At 37.6% G+C, this 27,590-nt stretch overlaps 1 protein-coding gene and 1 long non-coding RNA gene across 21 annotated transcripts in view; one reads left to right on the top strand and one right to left on the bottom strand.

The window, feature by feature from the left end:
• The window catches only part of ROBO2 (roundabout guidance receptor 2), a 1,536,637-nt gene that overhangs the window by 307,699 nt on the left and 1,201,348 nt on the right, over nucleotides 1–27,590 (bottom strand). The gene's annotated exons all lie outside the window — the stretch shown is intronic.
• On the top strand, nucleotides 7,161–27,243 carry LOC311608596. Its single transcript, XR_014783035.1, has 4 exons — nucleotides 7,161–7,401; nucleotides 20,554–20,654; nucleotides 22,669–22,786; nucleotides 26,937–27,243. It is a non-coding gene; the product is annotated as an uncharacterized lncRNA (long non-coding RNA).

The following is a 27,590-nucleotide window of genomic DNA, read 5'->3' as shown; positions in this document are numbered from 1 at the left end:
ATCTTAAAACAATTGTTGATTTGTTTCAGAAATTTTAAATGTACGCTGCAATTCTGCAAAGGGAGCTAGTCTCCATGGGAGAGCATAAACACATGCAAGCTTCTGCACACACCATAAGTGTGTGTGTGTGTATGTGTGTGTGTGCAAGTTAGCATATGTGCTAGTGTGTGTGTGCATAATCCTACTTAACAAATTCTCGTGGGTTTGTTTAAGAGCAGAAGGGATTGTATGATGGATCAATTTTATAAAACAATGGCTTATGAACTCCAGTCGTAATGCTTTTGCACTTTGTCTACTAAGCAGAGGGATTTGTCAGAAAGAGCCTCCCTTTCACGAGGAGCCTAAGCAGATGGCAACCTCTACTTTTAATCTCTTTAGAATTTCAAGTTGTCTTTGGCATCTACAAAGGAATCAGGAGTAAAGCCATTTGCACTGACACCTCAGCATCACATTACTTAATACCAGGCCCAATCTGAAGTTCTGAAATGCAGTGTATTCAATCCCCAGCAAACATGTGAGAAAAGTGGGAATGTGCTGCACTTTTTTTCGAAGCAGACATCAAGACAACAGACTAAATATTTACTTAATACAGTTGGGTGAAGGATAAAGGAAGCCACAGCAGACAAATTGGCAAACGGCTTTCAGTATAGTCCAAAACATAAATATAGTTTAAAAAAATATCTCTTGAAGTTACAAGAATATTAACAAACTGGTCCACTCTGATGATATAGAGGAGACATCTCTGTAGAGTTTGGAAAGCTATGCAGAAAAGGAGGTGTTCCTCTCTGCTGCTGTTGCTTCTTTGGATGTTTCCAATCCACTTAATTGTTTAGCATAGAAAATGTTCAGTATGCATGGCTAGTGTAACGAACTGGAAAAGAATATTGACGACAAGCCGCTGTATTAACTTAGTGATCTCCTGATCTTATTCTAGTCATGTTTAGGATTGCATAGAGATGTCTTTAGAGTAAACTTCACAAAGCTTAACAGCTTAGGCGAGGAAAGCTGTGCAAACCGTAGAGATGTGACTCTAGAAGACTGGACGCACGAGAAGTAGCTATTCTATCATGGTAGCATGGACATCAAATTAAAATACAGAACCCGACCTGAACTAAACTGATACACAAATCAAGGACAATGCATGCTGTTCAGATGTAGCCGATGGATGGCTGAATCCGAATGAAATTTTCAATTGAAAATAAATTTCATGGGCAAAAAGATGACCTCAGACCTTTTTATCACAAACTAGTTATGAGTATAAAACACGCCTAACTCAGGGACTTGAAAAATCAGAGTTCAGAAAACTCTTATACTGGGTGAAGGCTAGATATCTTAATTTATTGGGGGCAGGCAGATAGATGCAAATGAACACAGAAAATATATACAGATTGTGATCACATATAAAATGCAACTTGCATATTTTTATAGATTAGTGGATGTTTACATTTTCATCTTGAAGACAATCACATGGGCATGTTGGTGTTTTTAAATATAAAAGCTTTGCTGGTTGAAGACCTCACTTGTCCTTTGCTTAGAAGCTGGCTTATTTTTGAAACAAACATTCTAGAAGACTTTGATATCCCATTCGACAACCCGTCTGCTCCCATGTAAATGCGCTAGAGTGCAGGTGGCCTGTGACGTTGTGTGAGAGCAGTTAATGAAGTTTAGAATTTCGTTCATTTCTCTTGCTCTTTCATGCTCTGCTAAATGGTGAAAGGGGGTTATTATCTTTAATTCTCTCGCTTAACAGTCCACACAATTAGATATTTTCATGCATTTTTCATTTTTTATTCATGTGTGTGAGTGTGTGTGTGTATTATAGATGGTTTCTGGTTGTTCAAGGTACAGCTCAAAAATTCAACAATGATTTCCAACATAGGTGAGTAAATTGGTATTTAGTAGATATTGTATGAATACTACTTTAACTTAAAATTATAGAAAAATGACAACCTTTCTTAATTATAATCTAAAAGTTTTAAAATTTAAAGCAACAACTGAAAAACACAAAGATAGAAACCATCTCACTATAACATAACTGTAAGTCTCTACTTACTAGATATTTATTATGTTTTTATTTAAGATTTTGCAAAGCTTTTAGTTGAATGCTGGAAGTCATTTTTAATAGTTAAATGGCATTTTATAGGACATTTATAAATTAATTGCTATCTAGGTTTCCAATATTTCTGATTACCACATCATACTTTAAAGTTAAGAATGACTCAGATCAAATTATGCCATAATAAAGTATTGGATTTAAGTTTATGACTTTGCCAGTTCTGATATGTACTACTTTTCCTAAGTGCATTATGGATTTCCTTATTTGGCACTAAAGATATTTGTATGAAGTATGGATGCTTTTGTACAGCTCCATGGCCCCATTTGTTTTCCTCTATCGTTAATCAAAATTTGTAATTCTAAACCACAGAAAGAAAATTGTTATCATTATCAATACATATTTCTATCTATAATAAAAATTATGAAAGCCTGGAAAAGTTGCCGACTAAAGAATAAACTATCTGCAAAAAGAATGCATGGAACAATTTTTTTTCACTCAAGCAACTTACTCAAATTCCATCTCCACCGCTAATTAGTTATCAGCAAACAACCTTATAGTATACAGAATATTAGATGTTATATTTTTAATGTAACTTAGTAAAATAAAAATTAACTAAGTTAAACAAATAAGTCAAAATCAGTTTTAAAATAACTGAAAATAGTAATGGTTTCATTTAAGATCCTACAAAAGGCAAATAGGTATATTTCTAAAATTATTTTGAGTAATATTCTTTCCTTTGCACTCCTTTAACGCAAAGTAAACATTCCTATAGGTACTTAAAAATGTTTCGTCTCACCAGAAGCCTTTGTATTCAAATCAGAACAAAATTATACTAAAATAAAATATGATAAAATATTTGTCCTATTCTTTATATGACACTATGGTTTTCCTGAGATGTCAAAGATAGGAGATAACAAATAAAGTAGATTGACGATTAGTTGGGCATCTAAAGAAAAGTGGCAAACAAATCTAATATTGATAACACAAGCCACAAGATAGTTTTTCTGACTCACTCACTGCTAATGAGAACATTTATTTAGGAAATTAACTGTAACTGTCTTCAAGGAGGGTTGAATATGCACCCACTAGACCACTGCTTGCTCCCATCAACTGAATCTTGTCAGCGAGGACTACGGGCTACTCGGACATCTGTTAATCCAGCTTCCATCCTTCCTGGCAACGCATAATCTCAGTATTCCATTTGAATCTCACCAGCACAAATTAGTTCATGTTTTTGCACAATTTTTTGTCCCCAAAATCTTTCATCAGCTGTGCTCCACTCTGTCCACAGTTACTTTTATGGTATTTGGAGATAGTGTTGGCCATCACTTGTTTTGATGCCTGATTGATTTCCTTATCCAATTATTTTTAAATTTGAAGCAGAGTGAATATAGATTTCTTAAAGAAATGTGAGGGAAGAAAAAGCCTTTGAAAATGAGTGGAAATCCATAGGAGGAAGACTTCTAAAATTGTATTCAGTTGTGTTTGAGCCCAAAGATTGTAAATAAATTAAAAAGAAAGATAGACAGAAAGAAAGTTGCAAAGACACCAAGAGAAAAGTGAGCAATGCTGAATTTTTAAAAATTAAGATCTGAATATGATGATGACGAAATATGGGCACCTACTAAACACAAAAATCATAGGATTTGTGAAGTTCCTCATTGTATTACTTCATTATCTTCTTTTATAGGATATTCCTATAACCAAAATAATGTGGAAAAATATATATAGTTGCTTTTGAACTGTAGTTCTGATTATCCCTTTTGTCCATGTGTTGAGTCTGAAGATAGTGCTTTATTAAGTGAAAAGGCCTGTGCTCTCAGAAACCAGTCAAATCAAACATTCTGCTCTCAGCTGCTCCACGGACCTATGTAGGTTGATGGAACAACAAAAACAGTACGAAATATCTGGTTTCTTTTCTCTAGGCAGAAAGACAATGATTCAAAGATTTATATGCTGTGGGTTTAAATTGGCTAGAACCTGTGGACAGCTGTTTGGTAAGGAATGTAAATAATTAGAAATAAAGCCCGAATTAAGCAATAGAAAACACCATGTGACATGAGCCGGTCAATTAAGGTCATATTGCTGAAATATTGTTCATCTAAACATTTGGATGGTCGTTGAGAAATATTTAATCATCACACTGCTTAATATAGACTAGATGGAAATTTGAACTCATGACAAGGGAGAGCCATATTCTATATTGGAGGATGCCCTCAAAGACGAGATAATATGTGGTAATTAACCAAGGTTTTGTAAAATCCTTAGAGAGAGAAAGGGACTGATCTACATGAAGAAACCATTAAGAAAATGTACTCTATATTGGACAAAATGCATTATTTTTTTAAATAAAGGGTTTTAAAAATAGTTTGGGGAATATATGTATTCTCTAGTGCAATTTAATATAATTGTTAATAAAGTACCAAATCCAACATTCTGGTACATAGCATATATTCAATTAGAAAAAAAATGCAGAGGCCCTTATTATTTTTCTCTGTGTCTTTTAAAAATCTATACTGAAATAATGATAAATAGAAAAATATTTAGTTTTGTGTTTCTAATACTTAAGAAGATATTATATCAAAGAATAAACAGGGCTCCACCACAAATGTTAATATGTATATTCAGGATAAATAACATTTAATTTTAGCTCTTTACTAAAACTAAATGTATATAGGAGGGAGGGAGGGGGAGAGAGAGAGAGAGAGAGAGAGAGAGAGAGAGAGAGAGAGAGAGAGGGAACTGGCTATAACAAGGTTAGTCCATTAAGTCTTCAAATATTTACATGTTAATAGATGTGTATGCACGAATTTTGAAATAATCATTTGGAACACACCCCACAAGTTAAGCAGAATTTTCTACTATGCATATTCAAAATATCTTTTCAAATGCTAATTTGCTAATTACAAACTTTTCTCCAGCTTAAGAAAGCTCATAGGCTTCATTGGAATCATTTGCATAAATTGCTTCTCATATAGACACTGCCATCATTAAATTCCCAAAACATATTCGAAGAGGCAGATTTTCTTGAACTCATGACAATTAAATTCATTGATTTTTTGAAAGTTATACTTAGAAAATATATAAACTATTGAAAATTTAAGCATTTAAAAATAAATGTCACACTCATATTACTTTGTGATAATTATTGAAGCCAATAAAAGGTCTTCAGTTTTCACAGGACACAATTTAATTATCTTTCACACATCTCACACCAACAAATAATCAAGAGCATCACACATAAAACATCCAAGTGTGGAGTATAGCAAATGTGATTAGCGTTCTGACCCTTTGTCTTCCCGCCAGTAAAGTAGTAGTGGTTCTCTGAAGGTGATGATGATTTAGTAAGCAGTTAACTCATGCCAGCTGTTATGGCAATTATGATTATGGCAGTTGGTAGGCTTGAAACAGCCAATTTGAACACTCCAAGTCTGCCATGTTTCTCGTTTGTCTTTTTTAGTCCTGGTGGCTATTTGCTTGTATTAACTACTTCCATTTCCACAACTGAGAAGTAGAAAGGAAAGGACATGTTAAAAAGCAAGCAAACAAATAAACAAAAAGCCAAATGAGTCAATACTCTTAGAAGGGTACAGTCATCTTAAAAACTAGCTGTTCTAAACCACTCTTTAAATGTTGTTCAGGCATGATTAAATCTGTAGAATAGAGAGAAATAACTATCTGCACTTTATTTTGGGATAGGTAAAATTAGAAGGTCTGTGCAGAGTTTATGTGTCCTTTATTTTAATAAACACATAACCATTTCTTGATATTCATTCATCCATATCTGCACAAACTAGTTAAAATTGTAAAATCCTTGTCTTTCCTAAATCCTTGTTTTTCCTAAAAATACTAGCAATCATATTAAGATAAAAAGTTATGGACAGCAGTAGATGAATATAGAAAACCCAGATTATCATTAACTTAATGCACAGAAGCTACTAGATTGATAAAGACTAGGGGGAAATCCCCAGGCTTTTATGATAGACATGCATGGCCTTTTATTTTTATTTTTGCCAGGGGACCAATGTTATCTCTAAATATGGCAATAATGATAACCAAATGGAAAGCCTCTGGATAGAATGGAAAGTCCTGGCTTCTTCTAATTAGATCTCATCTTCCTTTCTTTTCAAGAACGAGCAGAAAAGACTGACTTCCTGAAGGATCAAAAGCATTTGTCAAAACTCCGAAGTAGAGGTTGAAAGAGGGAATATAAACAGTAGAGAGAAAATATAGGGAGAGTCAGAAGAAGCACGAGAGAAAAAAAGAAGAAGAAAAGGAGAGAGAGAAACAGTGAGAGAGAGAGAGAGAGAGAGAGAGAGAGAGAGAGAGAGAGAGAGAGAGAGAGAGAGAGATTCCTGTGAGTGGAAATTCTGTTTGGTCACAAAGTGCATTCTCAGGTGAGTGGAGAGGTATCATCTACAAGAGTGGAAAACAGACTAGGGTAGGAACCAAAGAAAAGATCTGGTCTTAAAATGTATGAAAGTACAGAACAGTTATGTCAATAGAGATATACAGTTTTATGTAACACTCAGACTTCTCAGGTGCAGAGAAATTGTGAGAAAAACATGGAGAATGATGAGAAGATCAAAAGCTCAAGTGACAGCACATGCTAGAGAAGATGTACAGAAAGTGGAACACTCTTCCATTCCTTATGGGAGTGCAAACTTGTACAACCACTTTGGAAATTAATCTTGATGTTTCTTAGAAAATTGGGAATAGATCTACCTCAGGACCCAGCTATTCTACTCCTGGGCATATACCCAATAGATTTTCCACCATACCAGATGGACACTTACTCAAATATGTTCCTAGCTGCTTTATTCATAATAAGCAGAAACTGGAAACAACTCAGATTTTCCTAAGCCTAAGAAAATGTGATACCCAGCTGATCCAAATTTTACCCTGCTTACAAGACATGCAGGGATAAAGATACAACAGATAGAGCAGAGATTGATGGGATGTCCAACCAATGCCTGGCCCAACCCAAGACCCACCCCATGGAAGACAGCCAATACCTGATACTATTAATTATACTCTTTTATGCTTGCAGAGAGGAGCCTATCAGAGTTGTCCTCTGAGAGGCTCCACCCAGCCGTGTTTCAAAACACATGCTGAGACTCATAGCCAAACACTGGGTGAAGCACAGGGGGTCTAATAGAAAAGTGGAGGGAAGGATAAAAGAACCTAGAAGTGACAAGAGTTCCATAAGAAACCAACAGAGCCAACTAACCAGAGCCCATAGGAGTCTGCGGAGTCTGAAGCACAAACGAAGGACCAACCATGCATGGACCGGACCTAGGTCCTCTATACAGATATAGCCAATAGGCACCTCAGGCTTCTTGTGGGTCCACTAGTAAGGGGAGAGAGGAGGGGGGAGGGGAGCTGCCTCTGATATGGTCTCTGTTTCCTGCTTTCCAACCATTTCCCCCTGACATGAATGCCGTGGTAGGCCACAGGGGAAGAGGATGGGAGTATGGGGGTCTCCCCTTTTCTGAGGGAGAGGGGAGGAGAGGTGAGAGAGGGAGGGTGGTACTGGGAGGAAAGGAGAGAGGGGGCTATGACTGGGACGTAAAGTGAATAAATAAAGTAATTAACAAAAAAAGAGAAAAGAAAGGAAATAAAATGTGCTATATTTAAACAATGGAATACCATTCAACTATTAAAAACAAGAACATCATGAAATCTGCAGGCAAATGGACTGAACTAGAAAAGATAATCCTGAGTGAGGTACCCCAGAGTCAGAAAGACACGCATGGTGTATACTCACTTCAAAGTGGTTATTAGGCATATAGTACAGCATAACCATTCTACAATCCAAAAACCCAAAGAAGCTAAGTAACAAGGAGGGCCCACGTGAGGATGTTTGAACAGACATTGAAAGTGTATGAAGAGAGGGAACAGAGTGAGAGAGGGTGTGGAGAGTGGAATGAATGTGGGGATCAGGTGTGCATAGCAAGGCTTGGGAGGCAAGTGGCCTGGGAGAGAGGAGGGAAACTAAAAAGGAGGGCACCTCTGAGACAAGTTGGAGATCCGTGCCTGGATAGGTTCCTAGGAGGATATGGGAGTACTCTAGCTGAGACTCCTAGCTACATGGGACATGGATAGTGAAGAGATCACCTCCTAGCCAGTGAAGGGATGGGGATACCAACCCACCAACAAAGCCTTTGACCCAAAATTTACCCTGCCTAACATAAGCGCAAGGATAAAGAGGGAGTAGCGATTGAGGGAATGCCCCAGCAATGACTCGTGCAAAATAAGAGGCCAGCCATGACACTATTAATGATACTCTGCTATGCATGCAGATAGGAAACTGGCACAACTGTTTCCTGAGAGGTTCCACCCAGTAGTGGATTCAAACAGATGCTGAGACCCATAGCCAAATATTAGACGGAAATCGTTCTTGTGGAAGAGTGAGGGGAAGGATAGAAGGTCCCGGAGAGGACAAGAACTCCACAAGAAGACCGACAGAGTCAACTAACCTAGGTCCATGGGAACTTACAGAGATTGAAGCACCAGCCAAAGAGAATGCACAGCCTGGACCTAAGCCTCTGACACAGATGTAACTGATGGGCAGTTTGGTCTTCATGCACAGCTTGTTAGCCTGCAAGCATGTCCATGCAGCAAGTGCAAATGGAGGTCAATAAAGTATAAGATCCCTGAACCAGGAGTTACAGATGGTTGTGAGCTGCAATGTTGGGTCTGAGAATTGAAGGCCTGGCCTCTGAAAGCATAGCCACGCTCTGAACTGTTGCACCACTTCCCCAGCCTTCTACAAGCACATATTATTTTTTAAAAATATATTTTATTAATTTATTCATATTACATCTCAATTGTTAGCCCATCCCTTGTATCCTCCCATTCCTCCCTCCCTCCCATTTTCCTCTTATTCCCCTCCCCTATGGCTGTGACTGAGGGGGACCTCCTCCCTGTGTATATGCTCATAGGGTATCAAGTCTCTTCTTGGTAGCCTGTTATCCTTCCTCTGAGTGCCATCAGGCCTCCCCATACAGACGACGTGGTAAAAAATGGGACACCAGAGTTCATGTGAAAGTCAGTTCCCACTCTCCACTCAACTGTGAAGAATGTCCTGTCCATTGGCTAGATCTGGGTAGGGGTTCGAAGTTTACTGCATCTATTGTCATTGGCAGGTGCCATAGTTTGAGTAGGACCCCTGGGCCCAGATCTGCCCGTCATAATGTTCTTCTTGTAGGTTTCAACGACCTTCTGGATCCTTCTATTTCTCCATTCTCCCGTGCTCATCTCACCTAGAGTCCCAACATATGGGAGGGCATACTGTTGGGATACATATTCTTAAGTTGGATATATATGGAAGAGAAGACCAAATCTCATCTTCATTCTCCTCCCCTTTTAAGTCAATCCTTATGATTCTCTACTTTCTCTGATGTAGAACTTATAAGTATCCGAATATTCACCAGGCAGACATCCATGCTGCCACATATTTCAAAGTGATTTTAAAGTGACAGGTACAGTTGTTACTCAACTCTGTGACAGATAGGTTTTGTTGATTTTAAATGCCAATTCTCAAAATTTTATTTTCATGAATAAATATAAACCACTCTAACAACATATACAAGTGTAATTTTAATAAATAGCTAGAAGCTCCCATCTGCCTGACAGTAAAAGCCACTAAAAAGAGTCAGACTAGAAGAATCATGCCAGGTTATTTGGCTTTAGCTTTTCTTAGACAATAAAAAACAGAAAAAGACCATACGCTTTCTAATTTCCCCACAGCACTTTATATGCAAATTTTCACATGAGACACATGTATTTTATGTACACTCATGTGATGAATGTTTCTTGGGGAAAAAAGATTTACTTTTGGTTAAATTTTGTTCTTCAATTTATTCTGCTTAGATGATTACGTAAGCGACTGTCAATAAAATGAACTACAATGAGGAATATATAATTGCTGTGGTTCTCCCAACAACTTCATTAATACTGGTCTTTAACTCTTGAAAAAATATGAAAAAAGAATCGATTTAGGTAAGCTTCGTATCAAAGATAAGAAAGCTTTGGGGATAAATTCTTAGCCAATAAGGATTATAAATAGATAAGTGACTAAATGAGTGTTGAAATATTCATGACACAGAGAGCACATACTTCTGTCACACCAGATAGTTCTCTCTAGACTCAGCATGTCACCCTCAGTACTCAGGAGCCACCGATCAAATATTTTTCACTGAACGAGTTTTATCTCTTCAAAAGTCCAGGTAAATCAGGTTCCCTTCCCCAGTTGATACATGTACAACACATGCCCCTCACCTAAAGCTCAGGGACCGTCATGGAAGAGGGACGTGGAAATATGGTGAGCTAGGACATCTGACTAATGGTTTGCCTTCTAGATGTGATATGTAAGGTACTTTCATGAACTCAGTAGTACAGTTGTGAAACAAGACTTGAAAAATGACAACACCAGATGACATGCCAATGGAGTTGGGGAACTCTCACTGGACCCTGTACACAATGAATTGTGAGGACTCTTTGCTTACTATGTATATGCTGTATTTATTATTTCTGCTTTGTGAAATATTAAAAGTGAACCCCTTTTTATTTAAGTAAGTATGGTCTAGTTTGGATAGCAATTGTGATGGCAGCTGCTTAGAGTACATATTCATTCATTCATTCATTCATTCATTCATTTGTTTTCCATGGCAACATTATTTATTTACAAAAATTATGCTTCTTACATTGAATTGCCTATAAGTAGATGAAAAAAATGTCAGTTGATTTATGTATATGCATCTATTTCTCAATTCCACCCCATTTTTCTCTATGGCTATCATTCGTAGTTTTGATGATTATAATATTTGAAATCAGGAAATATAAGTTTCAATCTTAGTTCATTTCAAGATGATATAAATAAATATCTTGTAGTAGATCCACAATTCTTTTTGGACCTATAAATATTATCAAGGCTAGAGAGGTGAGTCAGCAGGGGAAAAAGTGTTTGCCATGCGAGCCTGGCAGCTTAGTCCCATTTCCAGAAATGACAAAGGTAGGAGAGAAGCGATTCCGCAAAGCTGTCTCCTGTCCACCACATGGCATGCACACTCTTTCACCCAACACATGCAGCCTACACACACACACAATGATGATGATGGTGATGACGATGATGATGATGATGATGATGATGATGATGATGATAATGATGATAAATGATAGCCTACAAGAACAGACTCTAACTGAAAATTGGCAAAAAAAAAAATGAATCATAAGGAAGAACTGCTTTTAGAGCCTGGTGTGGTGGCACATACTTGTAATGCCAACACTCAGGTATGCAGAAGCAGGCTGATTGATCTCTGTGAGCTCAAGGACAGCCTGGTCTACAAAGCCAGCGTGTTTAGGACAGCCAAGGCTACACAGAGAAATCCTGTCTCTAAAAAACAAAAAAACAAAAAACAAAAACTGCTTTTAGAAATACAGTGCTACCTTTGCGTAATGAAAATGACAGACTAAGATAAGGACCCACTGGAAGAAATGATAGTGGACAGTGTTACCACTTTTATGTGAGCATGACTCCTATGTTTAGGAACTGCTCTTCTCTACCAACAATTTTAATCTTGATTACAGACAATTTAGATTCCTTTTTTTTTTTTTTTAGGAGACTTTAAAGCAATTGATCAATTTAAAACATCACATACGCCAACTCCCTGTTTTACAGGTTGAAAAGAGCCAAATATAAAGGGAAGGGGGAAGGGAAAGTGTTTTCCTTCATGTGGTGTGAAATTATAGCCACCTGTGCTATGTTTGCAGCACTTCCAAAGCAAATAAAAGGCCCAAGAGTAAGTGTTTCCTTTTATACTCTGCAGGGAAAGTGTATTCAGACAGCAGGCAAGAATCCCCAGTCATTCTCCACTCACAGAAGCATGCTAAAAATAACACCAGAAGCCACTTGCTGTAAGAACTTGTGCCAAAGATGAAAAGGCAGTCGGTTATCCATGAGAAAAGATTCATCTTAAACAATAAAGCAACATAGCAAGATAGAGTGAGAGCCCATGGAGATAATCTAACTTTGTTCATCAGTAATTAAAAACTTAAGCTTTTCCTAAAACCAGCTAAGAACACCAGAATACACTTCATTACTTGACCACTCGAAGTTTTTTTTTCTTTCTTACTGTTTTATTTTCTCTTACTTTATTGTCTGTTTTCCAGGAAAAAATATTATCAGGTTCACTAAGAAGTCAACCTGTGACTTTGCAGTGGCTTAGTAGATAGCAAAGTTCGCCATGGAAGGTCTAGGCTGTTATCCATCCTCTCTGTCAGCACTGCAGAGTCTCTAGTTCTTCAGCCCTTTCTTTTTACATTTTATTAATGCCCGACAGCCTCACTTTCCTCAGGGCATCCTGCCCTGGTAGTAAAAGCATCATACATAACACACCTGGCGGCCCATGCCTTTTACCCTAGTGCTTTAAACATGGAGGCAAAACCAGGTAGAACTCCGTGAGTTAGAGGCCAGCCTGGTTTATATAAGAAGTTCCTGTCTACCAGGGCTACATTGTGAGACCTCGTGCAAAAAGAATGTATCACATAAAACAAAAAAGGGTTATTTAGATATTTTGAAGCACCCATTTATTCTATAACTTCTAGTATAGTTTTACCAGTGGCTTTATGCTTTAGAAAGCTTCCTAGGGTGGATTGGGGGCGCATTAGAGCAATTTTGAAGATATTCAGTAAAATATTTAAGTATATATAAGGTTATGCAAGGCTGAAAACACAATTTGGCTCTATGTTTTTGCTCCAACATCTATGTCAAAGCAGGTGTCCAGAAAAGATGGAATGAGTCATTTTAACTGCCAAATCAAAGTTACAAAATAACTACTATATTACATAGCTCTGGCTCAAAGAAGGCAAAATTCTGAAGGACAAGTGTGCGTTGTCTAAGCAAAACGAAATCATCACATTCAACAATGGCAAAAAAAAATATTTAAAATTAATTTCATGCCATACAGAACTTAATTAATGACTCTACATTTTATCAGATTCTTCCCATATTTACATGAAGAAATACTGCACTTATTCCCAATAAATAGGCAGCAATCTTCATATGTCAAATAATATGTCTTCTTACTTGTATAACATGTTATTTGAACTCTTGAGTCCAACACTGAAGAACTTTAATTAACTTATTGAATATATAACTCAACAGAAAACTCCAATAGGCTTTCAATGGGTAGAGGAAAACCATCCTGCCTGAGAAGGAGCAAATACTGAAGATGATACCATTTTCTTTCTGACAGTGGTGTTGCCAGATGTGTCAGCTTATCATGCTGGTGGAAACTAGTTAGCTGGTAGTTTGTAGGTCACACAGTAGAAACATTGATTTACTGAAATCTATCTTCTTAATTTGAGCCAAGAAATTTCATCCATAAAATGCCACTGATATGAACGACATGTTCTTACATGAAAAGTTAGTGTCCGGCTGCTTCTAAGTGTCGCATGACAATTAACTAAAAAACTAGTTAAAGACACGTAGTATGAAGCGTGTATCAAAGGAAGAGAACTATTTTCTTAATCTTCATTTCTATCTAGTCAAATTGATAAGTGCAACTGATGTATTAATTCTTTACTTTATTAATTTATTCATATTACATCTCAATTGTTAGCCCATCCCTTGTATCCTCCCATTCCTCCCTCCCTCCTGCTTCCTTCCTACTCCCCTCCCCTATGTCTGTGACTGAGGGGGACCTTCTCCCCCTGTATATGCTCGGGGAGGCCTGGTGGCACTCAGAGGAAGGATAACAGGTCACCAAGATGTATTATTTCTTATTTCAAAATGTTTCAGGTGTCAATGATCATTAAATTTAAAGTTTAAATAGAGCACTTTTAAAACCAACAATATACTGTGCTTTGCAGTTTATTTTTAAACAGAAACAACTAATTTAGGCTGCTGAAATTCAGTGCAGAAAACAACAGCACACACTTCGAGGGGAAAGGAGTCGTGATATATATTCTGAAAACTACCAAGTCTTTCTCTTTGATAAACCAGAGTCAAGATACCATCAGTTCACCCTAGGTTGTTTTCTACCCCAGAAATACATATTATACAATGTTGTGCCTCATGCTTTCTACATGTAGCCAAACTAGCCCTTTATGACTTAAAATATTCTATTCATTGGAAAATATCTTGGAAAAGCCTTTGTCAGTAAGGATTTCATTGGATTCCTTAAATTAGGAAGCAGTAACCTCAAAGGAGATGATGTGCTAGAGATTTCTGGGCACTCTGTTTTCTTATGACTTCCAGATGAATCCTCAGTGAATGTTTGAATGCCCAGAGGTAAAGAAAAGCCCATGTGGCAGTAGATGTATCAAAGTCTAAAGGATTCAAATTTAAATTACTGAGACTCACTTGTGAATGCATGATTTGTTTATGCTGACTTGCGCTGGGTGCACGGTGTGTACCAAATCTATGGAATTTAAGAAGGAAAAAAAATAGTTCTTTTTAAATATCTTAATATGTTTCATTTTATGTATTCTATGTTACTTATCCATATTGATTAGACATGATTCAAGAAGGAAAATCTTAACACAATATATGTGTAAGCCAACTTTCCTTTCACTGCCTTTTCAGTGTGTTCAAAAGGGGTTGTTTTATTAGAGTAAGAGAAAAATTATCATTAGAAAGAAGACAAAAATTGAAACATCCTTTGTCCATCTGAAGTAGAACAAAGCTGGTTAAAATAAAGATCAAAAACTTACTCATAAATGATCATCAGAGCTGCATTCATAATTGAAGTCTACCTCTGAGTGATATTCCAAGCCCACAATGGATAGTAGAGAAGCAAGCTATGCAGAAGATAAACTGTTTTTTGGGAAGCTTGTTACACACACACAAATTCTAAGCATGAACTCATCTCTCATTTCTAGGTGCATGTGCTATGTCCTGGAGGAAACTGTTTCAGCCTAGAGGGGCCACTCTTAAATTTGCTATACAACTTGATACATCTTTCTTGTCAAATCTTCCAAGAGTTCTACCCAAAAACAAAGAAAGGAAATGGACATTAAAACTGTTAGTCAATGAATGCTAAGTCAAAAATAGGAAAGGTCTTGAGTTCAACCATACAGTAGGATGACCAAAGAACACATGAAAACACTGCATGTTTATATTTGAAACAGGAAAGGATTGTTGTTATCACAATAGGAAGTCACAATTGTCTGAGGACAGACCAAATTTAGATTAATTGAAGCATTGCATATAGCATACTTGTGTCAATGGCATGTAATACTATACAGATATGTATTAATTTATAAATACCCAAGTACTTCTGCTTCCAGTGTTATAAGTGCTCTTTCAGGTGGCCTATAGGACTTAGCTCACATGACAAGGAGCCTTCAGTGTCACAATGAAATTACTACCTTCTAATGCAAACCCTTTGTATGCTATTTAATGTTGGAAAACTTAGGTCTCAATGGGTGTTTAAAGCATACTGTTTTATCTACTCTTCCATACACATGCCTTAAAATTTATATAAAGTTTCCAAATAGAATATATATATATATATATATATATGTGTGTGTGTGTGTGTGTGTGTGTGTGTGTGTGTGTGTATGTGTAATTGTGTGTATTTTTATTGAGCATGTGCTTTCTACTGTATTGATAAGAGTCAAAGACCACCATAAAAACTCTAATTAAAAAGCATTAAATGTTTTCCCAACATGGTATATTAACAGTGTTCAACAATTCTAAGAATAAACTGTCAATACAACCTGGTACAATAATGGCAGCATAATTCACCAAGTTGAAAGGCACCTTGCTACACCCAAACCTAGTGAATACCCAGCAGGGAAAGGGATTTACGACAATTTGCTTGCCTATTCTTGCAGGTCATATAATATTTATCTTTTATTTCAATGAATGTGATCATGATGCAAAGTAATGTGCTCTGTTGTGTAGAAAGGGTTAAGTTGCAGCCTTTGTGAGCCATTAGTTGGAGATTTATTGGGGGAGTTAGTAAGTCTATAGTTCAATATGTGGTGATTGAACAAGGACCATAGGTGCAGAGACAGAGAGAGGAAGAGAGCTGAGGCAAACGACGCCCCTAGGGCTTTACAACATATGGCCCATCAGTCAAGGGTCAAGCCCCCTCACAAATTGCATGCACTTTACATAGCCATCTGCATCAATAAATTACTACTCTCTTGTAGCCAAGCACTAATGCACAAGCAAGCGGGATCAGTCCCACTTACAAATAAACTGTTTTATTTATCCTTGTTGATTTCTGCCCCATACGGCGACCCATCTTTTCCACACTGGAATTTCCTCCCACAGTTAGGCCAGCCCACTAATAAAAATGCTAATTCTTGCAAATACTCGTTTCTCTTTTTCTGAACTGAAATACGTTCAAGATACGAATTGTAGCAAGAGTGAATCCTTTCAGAACACTCACAGGCAACTGAACTGGAGATATAAAACATTTAAACCATTTTAAGAATTCATCATTTCTGTTAACATTTCCCTTTGATGACCTAGCAGCTGGTTTGCTAGTGAAAATGTTCTAGAACATCCTACTGTGTGTCTTTAAATGCCCTCCATTTATTTATTAGGATTCTATGCACTACAGCACTGTTTTTATAACCCCCCACATATAAAAATAAAGACTGTTTAAAACAGCCTCCTAGACACACCCACGCTGCACACAAGATTTATCCCAACTCAGATGCTCTACGCTTGAGCTCAGCAGTCAGTGTCAGTACATATTTTCTTATTTTTACACTTCATTGTCATTGCAAAAAAGCCCTCTAACACTTTTAAAATTTAACAATGAATGTCTTAAGAGATGGTAATATATGCAACACATGGTATACAACAAAAAAGCATACCCATTGGAGGAAAAAATGGGGAACATTTACACATGTTTGAATGCGTACTTTAGACAGGACAATGTGACTTTTCCTCAAATCACCTCATTGATTTTTTTTTTTTTACAATAATCTGGATGCTGGTCACCATTATCATTATTTTCTGGGAAGAAAATTAAGGATTAGGCAAGATTAAAGGGTTTACCTAGGATAAACAATGAGATAAGGAAGAACAGAAATTTCTACACAACTTGGCCTGGCATCAAGTTTAGTATTACTCAACTTTCCATGAAAGATAATATGGCGAGGGAAGAAAACTCTAAGTAGATGCAAAATTTTGCACTCTACAGGAGTGAATGTCCTTCACTGTAGGCTTGGATAGCGCCTTCTGAGCCACCTCAGCATCATCTATATCATCTAGTCGTTGAGAAGAAGCAGGTCCTCGTTTGATGACACAGAAGCACACACAGCATTAGTATAGTTCATGAAGAAAAAGAATGAAAATATGTAATGAAAAGATTACTGAAATCAACACACTTCTGGAGCTTGGAATTGCCAGAGTCTTTGAGAATCCATGCCAAGGGGAGCTCTCTATCAACATGGTGTCTAAGTAACAAGAGTAGCAGCATTCCACACAAGATACCAATTATTTGGGGAAAGGAGTCAAAGAAAGATGTCTTTTTGTTGTTGTTGTTGTTGTTGTTGTTGTTGTTGTTGTTAGCATCCCAAAGTTTTTTTAAAATTAAAATTTATTTTTAAAAATTTATTCGTTCTATTTCCCAATTGTAGCCTCCTCCCTCATCTCCTCCTGGTTCCACCCTCCCTCCCTCTTCCCCACTATTCCCTTCCCCTAGTCCTCGAAGAGGGGGCACACCAAAGCACACCAGCCTACCAAGCCTCATCAGGACTGCCTGCACCCTCTTCCTCTGTGGCTTGATGAGGAGCCCTGGCAAGGTGGAAGTGATCAAAGTGTAGACAACAGAGTCCATAGCAAGGACAGGCCCTTAATAGACAACCCATATGGAGACTGAGCTGCCTATCAGCCGCCTCTGAGTGGGGGCGCCTAGGTTCTCTCCATGCATGGTCCTTCTTTGGTACAGAAAGATGTCTTTAATAACAGTGTAGAAGGTGATGCTAAAAGAAATAACTGTGTCTAAAGAACTATCTTTTGTTTTATCTGAAACAACTGGCTGAACCTCCAGTTTTCCTAGTTTGTAAGACTAAATTAGGTATAATTTTGGACAAAAATGATTATGCGAATCTTGTAGAAGATTGACATATGCAGAAAAAACTTGAGAGCTAAATATGAAGGAATTTCTCTATGGGATTGTTGTGCAGTAAAAGGGCAAACACGGATTCCCATAAATCCTGTGTGTTTCTTTAAATACTCTAAAGTAGCCTATCGATGTAAAACTTAATTAGTTACCTTTTAAATTGAGAGCAAATAGGCACCCACATGATTTAGTATGAGAAACACAGATGTGTACTTCACTTCTGAGATTGGACTCCAGTTTCTGAAACTTATTAGACTGGACACAGGACTGGAATCTTTTGATTTAGATGGAAAGCATACAGTAAGATTTGCATTATAATGGATCTGTTGACCCCTGGTCACGACGGGATTGTCAATAGAAGTGTCTTATGTATGGTATGAATCATATCTAATGGTTCTATTAACATCATATTGAGATTGAAGTCTCTAGGAGCATGACTTAGAATAATGGAAATGGAAGTGGGCTATATTTATTATTTTCATTTCATTTCTGTAAGTGTATTTTTCCACTTTTGTATCATCTCTCACAATGAAAAGCAAAAAATGATACACTTATTAAAATTATATCAAAGCACATGAACTTGTAAAAAGCATCCAATATTAAAACAGATGATAGTTCTTCCACAAGATCAATCCCCTAATGGCCTACACCTCATGGAGTCATGAGACTGGAGACTAATGGAAAGGAAAGTGGATGTGAGCAAACTGCTGTTTGTCTACTCCCCTCATAGTGTACAATATGGGCAAGGGCCTTTTATTTTCTTGTTCAGAATCTGCAAGAGTAGATACATTGCCTATTTATTTTTATAACACAGAGATGAAAGAATAAAGAAAAAATATAGGTAAGCTTTTGGAACAGAGATTGATTTTTAATTACAATAATGAATGATACCTTTGTCCAACACCAACAGAATAAATAACCATATTCAACATATAAGTGACAACATGGACAATCATCAATCTAGACAATTTTCTATTCATTCAATATAGTCATTAAAAACTGGAATAAAGAGATTTTACAATTATATACCTGAAGAAATTCTCTAACTTTCATATCATTTTAATATAAAATATGTTGAATATGCAAACAAACCTCTTCATAGGCAGGGTATTTTCTGTTCCTACCTCTCAAATGTGCTAACCGGGTAACAAAAATTTCAAAGATGCCAAGAGTATTAGAGAAGTGAGGGATTGAAAATCCTTTCTCCTATTGTATGTGTAACATTATGCCACACTTAACTAGAATAAAAATACGTGATATAGAAGATCGCCCACGATGATGGAACATCCTCACCACACAAGCACACATTCCTCTGCTGAATGCAGCTGAGATACTGAAGCCTATGCCTCTTCCCAGATGACACAGTCCTGGTCAAAACTTGAAAGAATAAAGTTAACATTCTTTTGGTGGAAGAGGGAAATACTGAGCGAGAGAAGATGACCCCATAAGGATCTTACCACTGCTCTCAAAATGCATACAAGCAAAGGGTGCGGTGTATTCAGATGCTTGTGGGAAAGAGCAGACACAGAAGGCATTTGGTATAGAGGAGAACACTTCTATTTTTATCACAACATTTATGAATTTTGTATATCATTTGAAGACAAAAAGGCCGATCTTTCTATTGGATACAGGACTGATTTTAGCTTCAAAAAATCTAATCTCTGGAAAAAGGCTTAAAATTTGTCTTTGCCTCTTTAAGCCTTGCCTATTTGATGTGGTATCTTATAATATTGTAGTCCATGCTTTTACACCACACAAGATCTGATGACTGTACAGGCCACTAATCAACTTCTCCTATTGAGTTTCATGGAAATTCCACGACAATTTTGAAAACAGAATCTTCCATTTAGATGGACGTTAGACTTTGTTTTGTGTATAAAATGGAGGTAACGTGCAAGTGCTGTGAGGTTTCATTGAATGAGTCACTGGAGTGTTGAGGGCACCATGTGATTCACAGCTAAGACACAACAAAGGTTAGCATCATTTTCATCATCACCTTCATCATTGTCATCATTAGCACTGTGATCACCATCAACCGCCTCTCATCCCCAAAGATTTATTAAGATCCCTGGGGGTTGAGGCAGGGCCAGGACTACTTATTTATGATGTTCTAACTATGATTTATGATACCAAAACACAATGATTAACATATGGATGAGGTTCCACCTTGCTTTTAGTGATTTTGAAAACTATTTTTATCTGAATGTTTTAATAGACTTTCGATAGTGTGTGTGTGTGTGTGTGTGTGTGTGTGTGTGTGTGTGTGTGTGTGTGTGTGTGTGTAGAGGGGGTAGAGCTAATCTCCTCACAGTGTGTATACTTGCTCTGTCCTCCTGGTTCAACTTAAAGTTAACCTCTCCATGAGTGTCCCGAGAGATCTGTTATGTAGCAATGTATTACTTACAGGGAAGCACAGCCAAGGTCCATGTACAGATGTTCCTGAAGAGAATGTGTTCCTGCTGTGAATGCAGAACTCCCAGAACAGCTATCAGCACAAGTACCCATTTGTAAGTACTGTATGCAATAAAAAAAAAAAACCTGGCCCCCACTGATCATTTAACTCACTGCTTTTATCTCTTGTTTTAAGTCTGGAGCAATTTAAGGCCCTAAATCGTACTATTTTCTCAATCTAAACACATAGATTTGAAAATAGGCCAAAGTAGAAGCATCTTCTCATGTGTTCTTCAGGCATGAGAGAGAGAGAGAGAGAGAGAGAGAGAGAGAGAGAGAGAGAGAGAGAGAGAGAGAGAGAGAGAGAGATCCTCCATCATCTTTAAGATATGGTTTCGCTGGAAAGATGTCTGCAGAAGCCTCATCTGAAGACATCCCTGAGTTACTGTATGAAGTGATAAACTTGGCATTCCATTTGAGTCCAAATTCAGCACTTTTTGAATCTTGATTTTACAAAAAGAGAACAGTTCTTTAAAGTTGAAACTCAATGATCACTAAGTGAACTACATTAAGGCAGTACTTTTCAAGGTATTTAAGAACATCAGTCATTTTCAGGTCATTTCATAGAATGCTAACTTTTCTCTAATTCCCCTATGTGATGAAATGATTCTTTTGGCTACAGAAGGGCAAAACATTTTTATTATAGTTATATTGACATTCTTCCCAAAATAATGATTTCATAGAACAGACACACACACACACCCCAACATGCATGGGCACATACATGTTTGTTCCCATGAGCACAAATATTTACATATTTATTCTACTGGCAATAATAATTTTATCGTGTGTTTTAAAACTAAGTCTTCTTATATAAAATCACAAACTTTGGGGCTGTAGAGAGGAAAGAGAAGGGAGAAATAATGTAATCATAATATCAAAATATTAAATAAATATTTTTTTCATGTCTTTGGAAAGAATATTTTCCTCATTTTGGATCTAACTCTGGATACTTTTGGAGTCAACATAAAACCTGGCAAACAGCTTCTGTGGCATCCCTGGCATTCCTGTTCAGGCACAGGAACCCACATGGACAGTCGTTTCACATGTCTCGCTACCAGCACATTACTTAGAAGGATACCAATACACAAAACAGCATTGGGAGTTGAAGAAAACTCCCTTCCCGTATGTATTCTTCATTCTGATATAACATCCTGGACATGTGACAAGCTTATTAGAAACACTGTGCCTGGGAACACTTTGTGCTGTCACTAATTCTGGGCTGGTAGCAACTTATATCTTACTCTCTCAGCTCACAGGAAGACACTTCAAAGAGGCCCACTACACAGCTATTAGTGTGCTCATGCTTGACCAGTCCTGCCCCACACGTTTACCCAAAGCCATCTCCAAACGGTCAGGTCATTGTCTAGGCACACATGCTGCTCAATTCCTATGGCAGTCCATCTAGCTAAGGACTTGATTATCAATGCTGACTCTCCTATCATGAGCGCAGTCACCAAATAATCATGTAAAACTCATATTCCTTTGACTCCGAAGCTGTGTACTAGGTGACCTTGGAAAAGCCATTAGAACTCCCAGAGCCATTTCTTCTTTCTGGATTTTGCAGCCTAAATTATTGATTGATCTGAATCTGAACTCTTTGTTCCTTGTTGCTTCAATAATATAAAAAAAAAAAGAGCAGTCTATTGCAGTTCAAAGTAGTAAAACTCCTTTCCTTGCTTTTGTAAAATGTCTTAAATAGTGGCTGTAGAGATCACAAATGCTGTATCCTAAGTTTTGAGGGAATCTTCAAACAACATAGTCCATTGATTGAGTAGAATGCCCTCCTTCAAGCCCTATGCTTTACAGTTTCACGGGAACTCATTATTTGTGCTGTGGAGAATTATAACCTTATTATAGAGCAGTATATTAATAGAAATGCCATTTCAATATGTTGTATAGAAAAATAGAGTATTCTACTTCAGGGATGCCTATACAAAATAGAATTATGTATAAGACATTCACATTTCCTCTAAACCAGATTGCTTAATGGCATACTAACCCATTGCTGTGAAAACGGCCTTTTTCCTCCCCCAGTCTCAATGGTCACCTCTTTTATTGCCTTTTCAGGACACTGTAGATGTATCAGAAGGAAAACATTGATAGCAGGCAAGTCATTTCAAAGTGAATTCTAACCAGAACAACAAGAGGATCTCATAAAGAGCCTGGACCTCCGAGCGTCCCACAGGTAGTGCTACGGCCCAGCAAAGCTATTAGTGTAAACATTCAAGAGACAATAAAGAAGGCTGGCCAGAGCCCCAGATGGTGCTGTCGTAAAAACACATTCCACGGCTTGGCATCTGGATGTTGCAGCTGCCATGCATAGCCCATATGTGGCAATAAATATTGGTTCTGAGGTTGGAATAGCTGGAGGTTGGGGGTCAAATGGAACCATCTGAAACTTCACAATGGAGCAAACAGACAATGCATGGAAGTGATTGTGGAACGGCATGTAATTTTTCATAACTCTTATTCCTTTTATTATTCTCAGCTGTTGAAATGCTAAGGTAAATGTTCAGATTATAGAGACTCATTTGTGGAAGCACAGCAACCAGCATGCAATTGTTTTTGTTGTTCCTTCTCTTTATTCTCTTGCTTCTAAATAGTAAGCTTTAGATATTCTTTACCTTTTTTTTTTTTTTTTTTTTTTTTTTGGTCATCAGATAACATTTTATAACTTATCATCTGTGACAGAATCTGCTAGTAACTACTTTCATTATGCACACCAGTTTTAGCCAACAAGTATTTTCTTAAGTGTTTGCTGAAGGTGAGATATTGTGCCAGAGACATCCAAATACAGTCCACTAATCTATGCTGCTTATATTCTATTAGAGGGATAACCCTGTATTTATTCCTGAATATCTACTGAGTACTGACCACACACAATTTTCATTTCAAGGAATATAGAGATTGTGGTGAAGCAGATGGGCAAGAGCATGGGAGAGGAGTGTTGAAACTGTTGACCATAAGAGCAGAGACAAGGCTATAGCCACTCTAAAAAGAATCAGGAAGTCAAATGTGATGGTGAAGAGAGTATCAGTGTTCTCCGATGAGAGGGAGGAACATCTCCATTGAGACTGAAGCTTACCAGGGAGTATCCACCAGAGTGCACAGGAATTAGTAGAGATGGAACATTAACATACCAAAAGAGAGAATGGGGCATAAATATCTTTTTGTGAGGAGCTATGCACGTAAGGAAACTCCTTATACTTCTAAATAATGGAAGATCTTTCCTGAAAGCAATATGATAGAAGACACTAAATAACTGACTAAATGCAGACACAATGATAAATGGAAGAAATTTGCAAACAACCAGATTTTGGATATTGAAATGAAAGAAATTAGCTCATTCTGAGACTGAACGTCCTATAGGCATCTTGCACTATATTTTGATGACAGATAGAACTTTTAAAAAGTTTATGGCCAATCTGCCAATGAAGAGACCCGAAATGAAATGATTAAATTTCTTGCTTGTGCATTTAAAGTGTCCTCTGAGAAGAGTGATTATAATGTCTCAACTTCTATGGGTCAGAAAACTGAGAGACATTTTAGTGCATCCAAAGTAACAGAGACTTAGGCTTCTGGAGGGACACTGCCTCTTCCTGCAGGCTCACTCACACATCACTTTGCCATAATACAACCCCACAGCAAGTCTGTTTCCACATTCAGGGTTAGCCTAAAGGTTCCAGTTACTCTTCTGCTTGGACATATGCCAGGGAATCTGACCTACATCCTTCTTTCTGCTCACTTACTCAGACCTCCTGTTGTAGCCTTTACTGTGACATGCTGGGGCCCTGCCATTCACAGGTGCTATATCACAGGCAGGCCATCACATCAAGGGCATTTTCCAAAGGCTACACTAGAAGACATTTCACATAGGCAATATTTTCCCAGATTATTCTTGAGACATTTTAACAAAAGAAATGGCTAAAAGGAAGAACGGCAGAGCATTTTATTATTACAATAATTCACATAATTTATCCTGTATCCTGACATAAATTTCTGAGTATTTTAGAGCATCACTGTATATTTGTAACCATTCTTTTCTATATTTCTTGCTGGTCCTAGCTCATAGTACCACTGATGAATACTGAGTAAATTAAACTATAGACATATTTTTAGCCTATGAACAAGAAAGAGGAACAGCTATATTACATCTGTAAAATAGTCAGACTAGTTAGGAAGTCTTCCTTATGCCAAGCTAGCATTGCTGCACATCCAGATTCTGTATTGTATGCTTTTTACATATGTACTACACTAACTTCATCCTTTACTGAGAGTTTACAGATCTTTTGCTGAAACTGGGGACATGCACACACATACACATGCACACACGTATGCACACACATGCACACACGCGTGCACACACATGCATACTCACATGCACATGCACACATGCATGCACACACATGCACACACACATACACACACACACACACACACATACACACACACACACACACACACACACACACACACACACACAGTCAGGATGAGCACCACCACTGAGTTACATCTATAGTCTAAGAGTTATCACTTTTTTTAATTAACACATTTCTTCTCTATCAACACATAATGATTTCTTACTGTGTCTAGCAGTCATTATAATTGAAACAGGGTTCTAGTTTTCAGCTAATATCTGAAACACATGCCTGTTTTCATGGTTTTCTCATTTGATTACAACAGCTTGCCAATTAAATCTTGCCAGGTCCCCTCATCTTGGTGTTCAATAGTACTTCTAAAAGCCCCACCTGCTCTGGGAAGCATCTCAGCCATAAAGGCCATTCCCAGCCCACACTTGCTCTGCCTGGCTCATGCTTGCAGCATTAGCTCCTAATCTTTTGGGATATACCCTGCTTCATGAAAACCCAGCCTTTACCAGATAGGGTCTGCTTAGGCAGACTTGCTTTCGCACCTTGTCTTTCTAAATAATAAAACAGAAGCTGGAGGACACTGGGCCCATCATTTCAGATTACCAAGTGTAAATTATCCAAGTGTTTTGATAGCTCTTAATTATAGACAACAGACAGTCTCCAGGAAGACTGCCGAAACAACACACCTAAGTAATATGAACCCTCCCTCTGGTCTTTGGCAGTCACATCTCTGCTGCAATATGGAGGATGGGGGTGGAGGGTGAAGCGCCAGGTGTCCAACAGCAAGGACAGAAATTGTGGATGGGTGGAAACCAGGAAAGCTAATGAGCAGCAACTTAGGGCAGGTTTTCCTAGGAGAGCTGGGTTAAGGCATGATTCAAGAATCATTTCTCAAAAAGGGGCTTTAAAATTTGCCTAGGAAGTCACCAAGAGCAACATGAGAGTGGATCTGCTCTGGATGGAGTTTGTGATTTTGAACATTCCCTGGGACCTTGCCTGTGATCCCTCAGTTGACAGCGCTAGTAGTATTAGTTTTTCCTCTTAGCCGTTTTGTTCACTGACATTCTCCACAAACACAGCACTATATAATAATAGACCTTAGACTATTGCTGAAGCCTCCACAAGCTCTAATTTAAAGGAGGTATAAGATATCAAGATGTTTATGCCGAACAGATTAGAAATACTGTGTATTTTCACACAGAGCTAATGAGAAGGACATAAAGCTCTCACTGCTGTTGTCAATATTTATTCTTTCTGATGTTGCTATCATGTTTATCATTCACACAGGAGCTTACAAATTCTCCACCCACTACATCCTCTCTCATGGGTAGACATGTTTATAGCACAAAGATATGCCAAAAACATGCTGGAGCATTAGAATCCAGATCGTAGATACTGTTTAAAATATTCTTCTGCTGACAACATACACACCATTGTAACTGACCTGTTGTCACATTGTAGGACTGTGCTCTGTCTGTCCCATCTCTGATAGTAGAATTAATACACAATGACAACTGGCACCTAGAGACAAATCACCTAAACGCGGAACTCTGGTCAGCTGTGTGCGTTGGAGATCTTCCTCTAGGTGAACTTGTAGACAGACAACTCTATCCACACACAGAACTTCAGTAACTGATCATGTTGGAAACATAGACACCAGTGAACATGACCATTTACCTTCAATCTCAGCACAGGCAACAAAGCTGATTTACAACAGGAAATACTTCCTAGGAAGAAACATTAGTAACATTTGTAAAAATACATAGCTCAAGGAAAATGGAAGCTTTGGTTGTCTCCAAATGTAGGGTTTCTTTTGGCAAAGCCATTTTCTTCTGTGCATGGGAAGTATCCTCTTCAACCCAATGTGTCTTCTTCCATTAACACAAAGGATTCTGGGGGAAATATTCAGTTCTATACTAGTTCAGTTAACTCCGTGGATGTCTATGTAATGGCTGTGCTTTCCAGATCAGAAGAATTCCCAAATTACTACCAGAGGAACTTGAAGATAGGTGGAGAAGATGGATATTATCCTCCTCAAAAAACTATCTGGCCCGTGAGTTTAGAAATTAAGAATTTAAAAATTGACATAGACCATCTTTGCCCATTCAATGCCCAGCAATTCACAGGTTAATTTCTCACAGTCCCTTTCTGATCTTTTCATATCTCCACAAGGTGGCAGTAGAGATTTGTGGTCACATGGTTAGGGACACCCAACCATAGAGATTAAATATATTCACTGTCTAAATTACATCTATCCATTTGTGAAATTGTTTTTAACATATGGAATATTTACAAGTCTCACTTTACAAATTCTTATACAAATCTTGCCCTTTAATGTTCTTATGTTTTGGCTTTCTCAACTCTTTAGATTGCTATACAGTGGATTTAATTTCAAATATCCATAAAGGTTTTCTGTGTGCCCAGATCCATATTCCACTGAGAAAAATTCCATTCGTGTTTCTTTATGAACAAAAAAACGCCAAACATCCAGTGTTGATGGTAATCTACAGGTCATGTCCTTTCATTGGTGGGAAATTTGCCTCCAGTCTGCTCTTCAATGGTGCACTTTAAACTGGGAATTTCAACATACTTAAAATAAAGAAAGAATGAATGAAAGAA

This window comes from Acomys minous, assembly GCF_964271855.1.
Source record: "Acomys minous genome assembly, chromosome: 11".
NCBI lineage: Eukaryota > Metazoa > Chordata > Mammalia > Rodentia > Muridae > Acomys > Acomys minous.
Note: the sequence above shows the minus strand (reverse complement) of the source record. Positions and strands in the feature narration are given on the sequence as shown.